At 37.7% G+C, this 15,775-nt stretch overlaps 1 protein-coding gene across 4 annotated transcripts in view; it reads right to left on the reverse strand.

Annotated features, from left to right (window-relative positions):
* The window catches only part of ARHGAP23 (Rho GTPase activating protein 23), a 191,073-nt gene that overhangs the window by 174,712 nt on the left and 586 nt on the right, over positions 1-15,775 (reverse strand). The gene's annotated exons all lie outside the window — the stretch shown is intronic.

Raw genomic sequence — 15,775 nt, forward strand, 5'->3', positions numbered from 1 at the left:
GGTAATACAGGATAGGTATGAAAAAGGCAGGAAGAGGATTTAGCAATGGATCAGCAACAAAATTCATTCTCGTATAGATTACGACTCTTTTAAAGATGGAGAGACTTTTTTAGCTGCTGAGCAAAATCCATTGCCAACCATGTGGTTAGTTGATTTAATTTTATCAGATTGAGAGATTGAGATTTGTTTTATTTATATGCCGCCCTATTCCCTGCGGGACTCAGGGCGACGAACAACTCAAGGGGGGGAAGGGAACACAAAAATACAAGACAAGCAGTTAAAAATAGCCAACAGCCACACAAGTCGAGAGGGGAAGGGAGCTCATCAACCCCAGGCCTGCCGACACAGCCAGGTTTTAACGGCTTTTTGGAAGGCCTGGAGAGAGGTGAGGGTCCGAATCTCTGCGGGGAGTTCGTTCCACAGGGCCGGAGTTGCCACAGAGAAGGCCCTCCCCTGGGTCGTAGCCAGATGACATTGGCTGGTAGACGGAACCCGGAGGAGGCCAACCCTGTGCGATCTAATGGGTCTTTGGGAGGTAATTGGCAGCAGGCGGTCTCTCAAGTACCCATCAGTGTGTCATCCCCACCTGCTCAAAAGAGTTACTATTTTTTCACCTTTTTGTATAAAGGAACTGACAGATAAATTCAGCAATCAGTGCTTTCTTCATCACTGCATCATTATATTAGAAAAAAATAACTTCTTGCATACTCATTTCTTTAAAAGTTAGCAGATTGTAGAGGAAACAATTCTACTAACACTAGATTTTGCCACCTTGGTGGTAGATGATTGCAGTGATCTGAAACAGGATGCAGAGGCAGGATAAGAATTGGCAATGGGTGATACTAAATTTCATGCCAGTGTTAACTTTTTGCATCTTGGAAATGGATGAATAGCTCTTTAACTCAGCTGTGGAGAAAGGCCCTAGGCTGTCCATCCCTGTGAGGGTTTTTTTCCTTTTTTTTTTCAAAACATTAGGAAGCTATCTTTCTAATCTCAGACATGTGCTAACCATTGCTGACCACAATTTAGAAGTTCAGAGTTTGTATTTAAAATGTTATAACATCTCAATTTTGTTCTATTACATTCTCATTTCCCAACCTAGAACAGTCCAGACAACTACGATCATTACTTCCTCAATTCCTTATGAGTCTGGGAATCATGAGGTGGGATACATCACCTATATGGAAAGCAGAGGACGTGAAGCCACTTGTGTTAGATCCTTCCCTTCCCTACCAAGTGTAAAGAAATCTGAACCATTAAACCTGATTTCTGCAGATGTTTTCAAAATCCACTAGATAGCCTTCATAAAATTAATTATGCTCTATAGAGCACGCACAGTACAATTCATTATTCATATACGTATATGTTTGGCTTAGGCGCTAATAATAGTAATGAAATAAAAGAGTGACCCACTAAAGACAATCTACTTGTTCCAACTAAGACGCCATTTAGAGACTGCAGAAGCGTGATCTGTGGTGAATCATTACAAAGAGCCAAGAATGTGAGGAAGATATATATCAAGGACCACAATGGAGCTACTGTGCTTGCAAGGCTACCGTTGCCAATACCCATCCCCTCTCCCTCCTCAACAAATCTTTACCCTTTCCCACACAAGTAGCTCCATGAAGGATGCCACTGTTAAAGGTTCTTTCAGCCATTTTAGAACAGAACATGCTCAATCATGTCAAACAGAAGGCTAGGAAATTAGGAAGACCTACTGTGTTAGACAATGAGTAGAAATGTTTGAAATGGAAAGTGGCTGAATTCAAGCTTGAATAGAAAGCACATATCCTTATCTCGTGACATATTTTGACTGGGGAGATAGATAAATTCTCTTTAAGGACATCTAGATGAGGTTTGTACACTCTATACTTCAGCATTTTGAATAAGCTAGAATCCACTGGTCTTTCCAGTCAACTGAATATACTTTCCCAAAAAAGTATATTCAGCTTTCCCAGCTTTCCCAAATTGTACCTTTTTGAAAATTTTATGACTCCAACTCTCAGCATAGCTTCTAAGGTTATGCTATCAGGGAACTTTAGTATTGTATTCCCAATACATTTAAAAGACATCTGAGTGGGTTAAAATGTTACAAGCCAGAGTAGGATTTACCAAAATAGGCAACCCAAAACAGATGGCATAATTGGTCTATTGTGCTGTGAGAACCAGACTCCATTCTTTTTTAAATGAAGGAAACTATATTATACAATTGTATCAAGCCAGATCAAGCGGCCAGTTGTTTCGCTGGATTTGGCATTGATTACTTATTATTATTACTATTATTATTATTACTACTACTACTACTACTACTACTACTACTACTACTATTATTATTATTATACAATTGTATCACAGCGGCCAGTTGTTTCGCCGGATTTGTCATTGGTTACTAGTCGGGCCCCACCCAGGGGCCTAGGACGTCGTAACGTATTTTCGTAATATGCGTGCAGTTCCAAGCAGTGCAGCTTTTTGCATTTGACCGATGGTGATTTTGTAAATTTTTAACTGTTTTAAATGTAATTCCAGTGCTTTTGGAATAGCACCCAGAGACTTCCTGGGGGCGTGGCCTGTTGCCGAGGAGGGCTCCACCGAGCTCCTCAGAGATCTGGTCTGTATATCTAAATAAGATCATAGATAGCACCTCTTTTTGGCAAAAAAAGGGGCAGGGAGTAGCTTTGTAGGCTAGGGTCTATTCGTAAGCCACAGCCTTTTTCTTTTTTTTGGCTGTGGACAGAGATTAGATCCAGCCGGAGCAGAGCTTTTATCTCCAGCCAGTTCTTCTCAGCTGCCTTTTTTTTTTGGCAGCCCCAGACAGGCTAGCCCCCCCCAGGACAAAACAAAGTTTTTTCAAGCTAGAATTGATACGGGCGGGTCCCACCCCTGTGAGATTTATGCTTTTATTACTATCTTAAATACCAGCACCATTTGTCTTAGAGACTTCTTTGTCTAAATGATTTCAAAATGGCATTTCTCTCGGTGGATGATTGATAGTGGATATACTTAGCCGGTTTTACCTTCCTGCAGACCGCTCCTTAACAAAATAAACTCTTCTTCTTTGGAAACAGAGGGGAGCAAAGCGCTGCTTACTTGTGTTTTTATTATGGCACCCAGGTCAAAGAAGCGTCTTGCTACAAATGTGTCTAAAGAATTTAAAGAATTTTTACTGGAGCCACAACCTTTGTCTCCTATGCCCTCTACTGGAGAATTTCTAACACAGGAATATTTCTTTAAAATGTTTAATGCCTTTAAACAAGAAATTAAGGAATTTGTATTGGAACTATATGATGAGTTAAAGTCTAAAGTTAACCAAATGAAGGCGAATACGTTTGCAGCCATGTCTGCCCTGTCAGATTACTCTGCTGAAATAGAGAACAAATTGGAAAGTTTGGAGAAGGCTAATTTTAATTTGACTACCAATATTCAAATTTTACAACAAAAAATTAGAGACAATGAAGAAGAGCTCATGATGATAAATTTTAATAGGAAGGCATTTGCAATAAGAGTCAGAGGATTCCGTGAAAAGGAGCAAGAGAATTTGAAACAGACCTTTGCTGAAGCCTTCAGCGATGCGGTGGGAAGCCCGGGACTTAACTTTGATTGGCAGATTCGGAAAATCTATCGGCAGAACTCATTGATAGCGGAACAGCGACAGCTCCCGAGGGACATAATTATATATTTTTCTACAAAAGAATCTAGAAATGCGATTGTGCAAAAGTTTTATAATAACAGTCTCCAAATTGATGGCCAGAACTTGACTGTCTTCAAAGAAATACCTTTCCAGATGTTAAAGGCAAGAAGGGATTACACCTTTTTAACTAAGGAGCTTAGGAGTCAACAGATTCGATACAGATGGGAGGCCCCTGCCGGCATCACGGTTACATTTGAGAATCAAAGATTTCGTCTTAACTCTGTTTCGGAGGCTCAAGATTTCTATTGCAGGATTCTGAAGGCGGGACTTCCTGACTCGCTTGGAAGAGAGGAGAGACAAGCGGAAGGAGAAGGCAAACGGCAGGCCATGTGGTTGCAAGATGGAGGGGGTAGCCCTTCCTCCCTCGGAGAAGCAGAAAAACGGAGATCGAGAATTTAGACATTTTAAAATACTCGCCAAAGTTGAGGACTGAATGGGGGTTTGAGACCTCTCTCCGGTAGAAAAAGCGGACTAATTCTTATTAGAAGGGAATGCTGGGTGAAACTACTTTGAGCTAGATTTTAAATTAACATTAGCATAAATTTGATAGTGGTAAACATCAGACAAGCAAGGGATGAGGGTAAAATATATGTGGAATGATTTACGTTGTTTAAGGCTTATTAGAACAGAAAGCCGGTTGGGATTATCTTAAGATAAGTGTAAAAAGAATGCGGAATGATTTATGCTGCTTAAATTTTGTTAGAAGGGATTATTTTAAAACAGAAGGTTAACTGACTCTTGCTGAAAGTATTGTTTGAATATGTGGAATGGTCCATGCTATTTAACTTTTATTAGAAGGGAAAGTTGGTTGAAATTGCTTTGAGTTAGATTTTAAACAAATGCTAGTATAAATTTGATAGTGGTAAATATCAGACAAGTAAGGGATGAGGGTAAAATGCATGTGGAATGAACTACGTTATTTAAATCCTATCAGAAGAGAAAGTCGGTTGGAATTATCTTAAGATAGAAATTGATTTCTGTGTAAAGTAATATTTGATCTACGCTGCTTAATTTTACTAAGAAGGGGAAGCTTGGCTAGACTATTTTGAATTACTGTTTGAAAAGGAGGTTAAGAAAGATCACTTACGCTGTTTAAATTTTACTAGAAGGGAAAGTTTGATTACTCTTTTGTAAAATCATATTTGAATATGTGGCATGAACCACGTAGCTTAAATCTTATCGGAAGGGATCATGAGGTTTAGGAAGAGGAACGGGAGAGTCTACAGAAGGTTGGGGTAAATAGCAAAGAAGTAAGAGACGAGAATAAAATATAGATAGAATGATTTATACTATTTAAGCATAGATAAAGATGGGGGGCTGAGATCAACACAAAGAGTGGTTTCTTTTTCTCTTTTTCTTTTTTCTTTTTTCTTTTTTTTTCTCTCTTCTTTTTTTTTCTGTTTTTCTTTCTTTTGACATATTACTTTTATTTTTTAATCCATATGTATACAAGATATTTTAGACAGAAGGTAGTGCCAGGTGTGGGCCCTGGGAAGTCGGGAGGATTGGGGATGGGGATTTGTGGGGGGGGTGGGGGGGTGTTAAAATAGTCTTAATAAGAATAAGAATGTACTTATATACGGTGGTTTTTTCTTTCCTTTGTTTTTTTTTTTCTTGGTTCATTTTACTTTTATCAGATCAAACAACACTCGAATAAAGGCATACACCAAGGAGGGAGGTAGAGGGAAAGAAGAGGGAGGAGTAAGGAAGGAGTAAGGGGAATGTAAGGAGGGTGTCTGGGGAGTAAGGGGAGAAAGGTTTGTGGGGAAAGGGAAGTAGGAGGGGAGTGTTAGAGGGAGAAAGGAAAGTTGGAGGGGGTAGATGGGGTGTATGGAGGATGGAAGGGTTAGGTGGGGTTGTGAATGATGAGTTGTGTTTCCTTTTTATTTGTTCGTTTTATTTCCTTTTTCTTTTTTTTCTTTTCTTATAGTAAATACCCTGTATATAAGTGATTGCAAATGGAATCTGAAAAATGAATAAAATATATTTATAAGGAATAGCACCCAGTGTGCCAATTACCACTGGAATTATCACTGCTGGTTTGTGCCATAGTCGTTGAATTTCGATTTTTAAGTCCTGGTATCTTGCAATTTTTTCATGTTCCTTCTCGGCGACCCTGCTATCACCTGGTATTGCGATGTCTATGATTGTGACCTTATTTTTCTCAACCAGTGTGATGTCTGGTGTATTATGCGCCAGTATTTTGTCGGTTTGTATACGGAAATCCCACAAGATCTTGACCATCTGATTTTCGGTGACCTTTTCAGGCTGATGTTCCCACCAGTTTGTTGCTGTTTTAATATTATAATTTTTGCACAAATTCCAATGGATCATTTGTGCTGCTGAATTGTGCCGCAATTTATACTCAGTCTGCGTGATTTTTTTACAGCAGCTGAGTATGTGATCAACAGTTTCATCAGCTTCTTTGCAAAGTCTGCATTTGGCATCATCGGAGGATTTTTCGATTTTGGCCTTAATGGCATTTGTGCGGATAGCTTGTTCTTGCGCAGCCAGGATTAGTGACTCTGTTTCTTTCTTTAATGTACCTGTTGTTAACCATAACCAAGTTTGTTCACTGTCCACTTTATCTTTTATTTTTTCCAGAAATTGGCCATGCAATGCTTTGTTCTGCCAACTCTCCATTCTTGATTTTATCACATCTTTTCTGTATTCTTGTTTTGTCTGTTGGGCCTTCAATAGTTTTTTGTTCTTTACTTCAATTAATAGATGTTCTTGACTTTCTTTTAAATTATTATTATTATTTCTTTTATTCATTAAACAGGAAACTCAGTAAACTGAACATTTAAAAATGTGTCACAAATAACATTGACTGGTGGTAATGGTTGATATGGGTTGCTGCCAGCATCCTAGGTATCAACCAAGTATGTTCTTAAAATATGCGATATTCTGAGAGCGCAGTTTTTTTGCAGTTCTGCCGGTGTTATTGCAGGAAGCTGCAATTTCTTTGTTGTGTTTTGTAAAATTGGATAGTAGTGGTGGTGGTGGTGGTGGTGGTGGTGGTGGTGGTGGTGGTAGTAGTAGTAATAGTAGTAGTAGTAGTAGTAGTAGTAGTATTTAAAATGATCCAGAACTGAGTCTTGGGCTAAAACACAGATCCCAGGACTCAACCGAAGTGGAAATGGGCATTCTTAATAATGAGATATATTTATTTCTTAACAAGTCATACCAATCTGATGGCCTACAAAGTACCTCAATAAAAACACAACAATAGAATTATATAATCAAAAGAAAGTTTGCAGAAAAGTAACAATTAAAAACCCAAAACATCCCACATGGAATCTAACCTATTTTCTAAACTAACACCTGGGGATGGCACCAAATTTGAGTACATATTTGAATATCACGGGCAGGTATCAAATCTTGGGCAGATCAGAGATAAAAATATATTCTATAGATATTCCACATCATGTCCTCACCGTATTTACAAGATTAATTCAAAATGTGCTTCATTAATATTATCAAAATAACATGTCTTTCAACCCAAACTTTTTTTAGAGAAAACAAGCCACAAGTCACAGTATATTATTAGTGAATTAATTTGTTCTAGAATTCAATCCCAGAACCAGTTTTTGGTGCATGTTCAATACCAGAAGCCAGTTTATAATTTGTTTATTGATGCATATATTAGGGAATCAATAGTGCAGTGGTTCAGCTGCTAGACTTAAAGATTCGTCTTCTATCCTATTCCCACCCATGAAAGATTTCTGGATGAATTTGGGCCAGTCACTGACAGTAATCACAAGCTACCTCAAAGGATTGTTGTTATGGGGAAAAGTAGGAGGAAGGAGCACTATGAATTCACTGAACTTCTGAAAGAAAAATGGAATATAAATCTAATAAGGAAAAAAACCAGAGAAGTCTGGAATGGCAGAAAACCTAGGAGCCTTTGAGAATTGGTCAGGCAGACTTGGTTTGTTCCAGATGGCAGTGGCTTTTTTTAGATCATCATCTCCTTTCTACACCTAGGCAGACAAGCTTATAGAGAAGTTCTATTTTACTTAGTGTTAAAGCTCTTATCTTCTTTTCAGTAGCTTTCCGTCTTCCTGCTATTCTCAGTTATTCATGCAATAAGAAATATCACATTATTAAATTTAAAACTCAGTTGAATGCTGTATTTTGCCACACAGCATGCCAGAATATGTAGTTTTGAAAAGCTTTGTACAGCAAATATCTTGAAATTAGTTGAAAATCATGATGCAATATTTTTCATTGATCTACAGATTTCATTTTAGCTTCATATCTAAAGATTTATTAATATAAAATTATAGAACAAATAGATTTGGATCCTGAAATTGGATACATCATGTATTCAAGGCACTGCAAGCTCTCTAAAAATTGAGTTTATAAACTACAAATAGAGAATTTAAAATTAAAAGAATCTGAGAATCTTTAGGAACTTGCTAGTCTTCAAGTGTGATAGCTCAATAAACAAACTATAAACTGGGTTCCAGTATTGAATCTGCAACAAAAACTGGTTCTGGGATTGAATTCTAAAACAAATTGATTCACTAATATATAATACAGGCTCTCTGGTTACTACTAATCTCTAGTTTTAAATAGTTCCAGCCAGCAAAGTGGCCAACAGTGAAGGATGCTAAGGGGTTAGAATTCAGCAACATATGGGTAGCTACAACTTCACATTTTTAGTTCCAAGGCATTTTGAAAGAGCATAATCATATTCAGAGCATACAATTCAGTGCTGATTCTGAAAGTTCAAATTTGGGGATGCCATCTCAGCATTCAGCACCTTCACTAGTTCCTAAACACACAGTTTATATGCAAAAGGTGTGTATGACTACACACTTTTCTGGTATTTCAAGTTCAACAGTTGGCGGGAGGGGGGAGGAGAGACATAGAGGGAGGAATGGAGGGAGCGAGGGAAGGAGGTAGAGAGAGAGGGGGAAAAAGTGTAGCAGTCTAAGCTAGGAAATTCCAGCATCTGCTAAACAACATCCATAAATAAGCCATCAACTATAAGGTACACTTTAAGGGAAAGTCACCAGTGGAGAATATGGACCAAAAATAAGATGTGCAGACTTTAAAAGTCCATTAAATATCCTTTATATGATTTTTTTTTTACCAATTCAAGTAAGTTCTAGGAATATGCTCTTTTTTAATTAAGAAAAACGTAGGCTGATTCTGTTGTTTTAGACTAGTATGTACATAATAGCTATAAATATTCGGTAGCGCAAATGTGATCCATTAAATAGCATGCAGAATTATACTTAGCAGCAAGATGCTTATGCATCTCTTTGTACTCATATGAAAATTTCAAGAGGTTTTTGCAGATAAATGGATAGCTTTATCCCACAGACCATCCACATGAGTCGCCATGGGCGAACAGATGGCAATAAAAAATTAATAATAATTAAAAAATATAATAAAAACATACCAAAAGAAAAATTAATACTTAAGCCTCATAGTATCACACTAGCATGGACTTTGAATAGGCGCACCTTTATGACCAGGGTTTGCAAGCATAGCATCCAGATAAGAAAATTTGGCAACTGATGGCTCCATAAGCCCTTTTAGAAAAGAAATGAATAATCTGGATTTGTTGAGGGCACAGGTGGTTCAGTAAGACACCACCTTTTTTGCATCTATAAAATCCATTTAATATGGATTTTAGCAATATTTAATTTTTGCTGTAGATCTATTTACCTACTTGGAATCGGGTAAGTAGCACTACCAGGATACTTATAAAATGGTGTTGCCCATAAAAATATGTGAGGCTTTAATCGTAACTTGCAGCCATCATTTCACTTATTTGAATCCACATGTTATCTGACTCTTGTAATAAGTAAATATAAGAAGATGTAATCATATGTGAGGAAGACTTTGAGTGATGAGCAAAGAAATTATGCTTGGGGGACAATCAGATAAGGGAGGTCATAGGCTGCAACTGGGTAATGGAAGCAGCTGCATAATGAGAAAGGGATTCAGAAGGGATCATCCCCAGCTTCTTAGATTGTAAAGGAGATGGTAGGAGTTTTGTACTTTCAGACTTGCAATATTCTGTTAATGTAGCCTTACAATGGAGTGAAATTAGCTCATCTAGTCATGTTTCCTGTCTGGTCTAACTGGGAAGGCTGACAGGACATGATGGAACTGGTCTTTGAAAGTACTACCATGATGGAATGTTAAACTATTGACACATTTATGAAGTACTTTAAAATACATGGTAGAAATTCTGTCAGAATGCAAAACTGATTGCAGAAATGAACTAATTTATTTACTATATTTACAGCCCACTGTTACCTGAGGTTTCGTATTAGCATGTGTTTGAGTAGAGTCTTTTCATTTATCCCCACAATAATAGGCCTATGAGATTGTTGAATTGAGAGAAAGTAATTGGCTTAAAATTTTATAATTGAACTGACATTTAAGTGGGAAACTGAACTTGAATTTCCTCAGCTGATATTCAAATACTTTAACCAGGATACTTAACCACTACATTTCCTCTGTCTCAGGCGGCTAGCACACTAGTTGTTGGCCACCAAAGAGAAAACTAAATATCTTCATTTTCCTCTTGGTTTCACTTTATGTGGCAGACTACCTGACTGCGTAAGGATAGAGTGCTCTTTTAAACCATAAATAGCTCTAGACAAAGAGAAAAAAATAATTAAAGAACTATGATGCATATAACACGGTATAATTGGCTAGAGTTTTTTAATAAACCATGTGGGTTTAGAAGCACACACACACACACCCATCCTCTGTATCCACCCATTAAGATGGAGGTGGCAAAGATGGAAACTAATGCAACAAAGAACATGTGCTATTTTAGCACGCTATTTTTCCATCACCAAGTCTTTGCACTGTCTTAACAAGTCCCTTGCGAATGGCAAATATCCAGAGAATACTTTTGTTTTTATTTATCTGAAGACACAAAAATTATCCTAGAACATGAAGCAGCCAATGTAATCAAGAACAATATGAACCCTGAAACAAGGAAAAAGAGATGCAAAAATTAATCAACTACTGCTGCATCCTTTTTAGAAATTTTCTTTTCACTCCTCAGAAATAGTGTTTTGGAACAGCCAAACCTAGATCACATATGTAATGTTGAAAATGCCATGTGTTCTTGGGAAAATAAGCACCTTGTTCTGTAACCCAGATAAATGCAAAAATTACTTTATTTTCTCCTCCTTTGGTTCACTGGCCTTTTTCTCTGTTTTGTGTTTTCCCTTGGTATTTGTGCTCCTTTCTTAAAACCACCGCATTTATGGGTCCACACCTTAACTCCATTCAGTGTTAGCAATCTGAGCACTGCGTTAGCAGGAAAATACACTTTCGTAGCACAATGGAAATGCTTAATCGTCATTAGTAGAAGATGGAAGGCCCAGCTAGGCGAGGTTACTGGTAAATTAGATGAGGAGTGGAAAAGATGTGGAAGAACTTTTGTCATTTGGGAAATCATTGCCTCCAGGTCCAGCTGTGCAGGAACTGGGTGTAACAAGTCAATAAATAGAAAGTGACATTGTATATGCGTAGATATCTCTCTCCTACAGGCCACCTGCACAGTCAGAGAAAAAAATGTGACTTCAACCAGAAGTGACGGACTTTACCTCCTCTAACTTCTGATGACTATATATACCCATGCCTGCTAAAATTAAGGGATTCAACTCCCCAAAGACTATGCTAGTTAACTTCTCTCAAGAACAATCTCCTGGAAGATTGAGGAAGCTCATTCTTAAATGAGATATGAATTCCTAGACCGAATGATAACTTTCTGGGATGTTCACACTTAATTTATCTGGAACAACTGCCAGAACAACATTGGGTGTGCCTTTGTCTTGGTAGGATTCCCACATGGTCAGCCATAATGTAGTGTTAAATTACTGCTAGGAGATTAGTAGTGGTTTCAACCCTTTAGGGCAAGAGAGCAGCCAACGAGACAGTGCAGATGGCTCTGAATAAAGCCTTCAGAGTCAGAAGCAATTGTGGCACAGCCTTTCTCCAAAGGCAGTGTTCCTCCAACCCCTCCATTTCCTGCAGTACAAGGAAGTACGGGGCACCCATTTTGATTTCTTCCTAGCCATAAAGTCCCTTTGAGCCATGTTCAACATCTTCTTTCTTTGGGGACACATCCATTTTTTCTAACAATATAGAAATGGTTTGTCTCTGCCTTTCGTTGTGTTTTTGTTTGTTTGTTTTGTTGTTTTTGTCAACTTCTCAATGCTCTCCCATCCAAATCCCAGCCAGATCCAATCCTGTTTATCCTCTTTTAAAATAACCTAGGAGGAATGGCAGCAGTTTTAAATCTGCTAAAAACTTAGATACAATTAAAGATCATCTAGTTTTATAATTCACATGGGAGTCATTAACTGGCTTTTTAAAATTCATAAAGCCATAATATGCTCTACTTGGCTTGGAGTAGCCAAATTATAGTTTATGAACTATAATTTATGGCTTGTGTATCCAGACAATTGTAGCTTATTCAATCCAACTTTGGCTTACTTGAGAAATCATGGTAATACAAACCACGATTGTTTGGATCATACGTTCATTATCGTTATATTTGAAAACAACAGAACTATTGGGCCAAGGCTATACATATGGATGACCATTATATAACAATAAATCTTTTCTGCCAACTTTCACCATCTTTCAATCAGATCTAAAGCTAATAATCCTAAAATATAAAGTAAGTGATTAGGACATGCTTTTTTTTTCTAAAGACACCTTACACATTCAAATTATAATAGAACTAAGTTATCTGGGAATATATATCAACTGAGAGCCGAGGCTTGAACTGAAATATGTATAATAAGCAAACATCATAGAGCTACCAAATGTGGACTAAGCCCTAATAATTGTGGCAAACACCACATTTGGTGGTAAGCTAACCTTCCAACACTACATGGAGATCAAATGGATTGCACCCTATTCTTCTCCACTTGCTGGCTCCATTATTCTTATATTTAGTTAACATTCTTCAGGAAACATATTTTGGCCAGGGGTTCAAACTATTGGCCTCACTGGTGAAGGCATGCAAACTACTACCACCAGAAAAATTTCTTGCAAGCCACCACCTACCACAATTCATCTAATGAGCATATCAGGAGAAAGACAGCAGACAGCAATCTTAGCAGACAAGCAGACTGATAAAGAAAAAGTCAGTCCACATTACATTTGTTTCATCCATTTAAGGCTTTTAAGCTTAAAGACCTACAAGGCTTGCTCCCCTTAGGCAAACTCTTTCAGAGCAATATATGAATATTTAAGAACTGATGTATAGGACGGTATAAGTAAATGCTTCATTTAGTTACTTTTGCATCTATCCAGCCAGCACAGCTCAGGTATTAGAATCATGCTTGAGTGGCAAACATTTGAAATTTAGAAATAGTGCTTATAAACTGGAATTAAATTCAACTGAAAAGAACAACCCAGATGAAAGGTTCCATCACATTATTTTAAGCCACAGCTATCCAGCTTTTTTTTTTTTTCAAATGCAAGCTGAACCGGATAGCTTGGGACAAGCAGGCAGGAACTTCTGTACGCTGCAAAGCTGATAAGCAGAGGAGCCTGGAGCCTGTGAGGGAGACCAAGCTGACAAAGAGTTTCAAACAGAAGAAAAGACAAAGAAAAAAAGGCATGGGCAATTTTCTAATTGGGAAGTTGAGTATGAAGAAAGCATATTCAGTGTAAAATACTAAAGTGGAGACAGGTAAATCCTGGAATAAACTTTTTTCTAAAAAAAAATAAAGAAGGCCTATCTGGAAGCCCCATGTCCTGAACCGAAGGCCCTGATCTTCTAAACCAGTGTTTCTCAACCTTGGCAACTTGAAAGTGTCCGGACTTGAACTCCCAGAATTCCCCAGCCAGCATTCGCTGGCTGGGGAATTCTGGGAGTTGAAGTCCAGACATCTTCAAGTTGCCAAGGTTGAGAAACACTGTTCTAAACCCTGGAGAAGTCAAGGCGTAGATCTTCAGGGCCAACACAGAAATCAATTCCATATACAATATATGAAGAAGAACCCATGCTACCCTATATGATCCAAAAGCTTGACCAAAGTAAGTGTCATTATTAATTTATAGTCTAAATTAAGCTATAAATACATATTCCATTAGGGTATATTTTCAAGAAAGTTCAGTTCGAGAGCTTTTGACTCCAACAAGATAGAGTGGGAGGGAAGAGGGGTCAGCCAGCAATATACAAGCAAGAGAGAAGCAGGCATTCAACCCCATCTCAGCAAACAAGCAAATAGACAATCTTAGGGTAAAAGGACACTGCCTTTTCAAACGCAAGGAGAGTGATTTTTTTCAGCAGCAAAGGTGATGATTAAGCTTTGTGTTTATTCTGCTATACAGGCTAAAAAGATTCCCAAATAACTTGTTCAATAGGATTAACTGGTTTGGAGAAAATTAACATTCAAGTTGCACTGAAGTTTTACATTTCAATGGGTCAGGAAAGAACTTCAGTGCCTTACTTCTGAAAAGTTAAAACAAGTCATATTTTGTTAGAAGAATTGTTCACACAGCACTCATAAAAGATATTTACTAATGTTCAAAATCTAAAAAATCAAATTTGGCTGAAATCTCATTAAATCACATGAGTGTGGGCTTTTCTTAGCTTTAATGTTTTTGTTTTGTTGTTGCAGCATGCAACACAAAATTATATTAGAGCATTTATGTTTTATATGCATTCTGATACCATGCATATGTTTCACAGAATCTATTTTTTTCCTGCTACATTTTTCTTCTCCATCTCATGCAAAAAATATGTTTAATTCTGAGTATGAATCAGACCACCAAGCAAGAACATGCATACGGTACTGGAAAATAATTTGTGGGTTTGAATGTGAGCCTACCATATCTGCATCAAGTCTTAACCTCAGAATCCTTTTCCGCAGTCAGGATCCTGAAGCAGTTTTTGCTTAGGAAATCAATAATAGAATAGAAGAATATTTCCTTGGCTCAGCCATCCTATACCATATACCAAGATGGCAGCAAAATCTCCAGCATCTATGAAGGCTAAATGAATGGGGAAAGATGAGAGCGAGATTGAAAGAAGCTTTTTTCCACTTCATATAGCAATGAAATATGGCTGGGAATTATGGAAACATTGGAACTGCAAGATTGTTCTAAATCAACTGCTATGCTGTATTTTCTCCTTAGGATCTGTGACCAAGATGAGATGATTATTTTACATCTTCAAACAGCTCCTGTTTAATGTCAGAAACAGAATTTCAGGTTATGGTGATACCAGAATTGTCTCCAAAACAAGAACATGGCATCAAGGTCAGAAATCTTCCACAACTAGTACCAAAAAAATATGGATACCAAGAAGCATATAAAACCAAGTACTTCAGCTTACCGTTCATTCTCATCATAATGCTTACATCACATAGATTTACAGTACAACGTTTCATTCCAAATAAGGCACATAAAATTGTATACTTGGAGCATCTCGATATGACTGCTGAATCAACTTCAGTCCATCACTAGGACAATATTCATTAGATTACTCAAGCTTAAGTCACTTGTGTACTAGCAATTTACAGGACTTTCAAGAGTTCAACTATCCTTATGCCAAGAAAGAGGAGATGTGGATAAACGTTACTTCACATCAGTTATTTCACTTCAGTGACGAGTGGGTGAAGAAAACTATGAAAGTGCTCTTCAATACTAGTGAGGAAGTGATCCTAATGAAGTTTGCTCACTTGGTCAAGTTTGCTCACTTTGCTCCTATATTATAAATGTAACACCATATAAAAATATCATACCATTGCATTTATTGCATTCTGTTGCAATATTCCCCAGAGCAAGTTTGCCCCCACAATTTGTCCCCATAATCTCCTCAGAGCGTCCATTCCAGATTCAAAGAATCCTAGGACCTTTCTATAATTCCATCATTACAAGCAAGCTTCCCAGTGGCATCACTAGTTTGTACCATCTCAAAAACACATTTATCTGCCTTGAGCAATTGATTCAAGTTTCCGTCTTCGGTCAACCCTCTCATCCAATTTGACCTTCTACGTTGTAAGTAGCATCTTCACTCAACTTCCCATCTGCCATTCTTAAACCTAACAGGCAATCCTCCCCCTTCTTATTCTAAGATTC

The sequence above is a fragment of the Thamnophis elegans genome, chromosome Z (assembly GCF_009769535.1).
Source record: "Thamnophis elegans isolate rThaEle1 chromosome Z, rThaEle1.pri, whole genome shotgun sequence".
NCBI classification, from domain to species: Eukaryota; Metazoa; Chordata; class Lepidosauria; order Squamata; family Colubridae; genus Thamnophis; species Thamnophis elegans.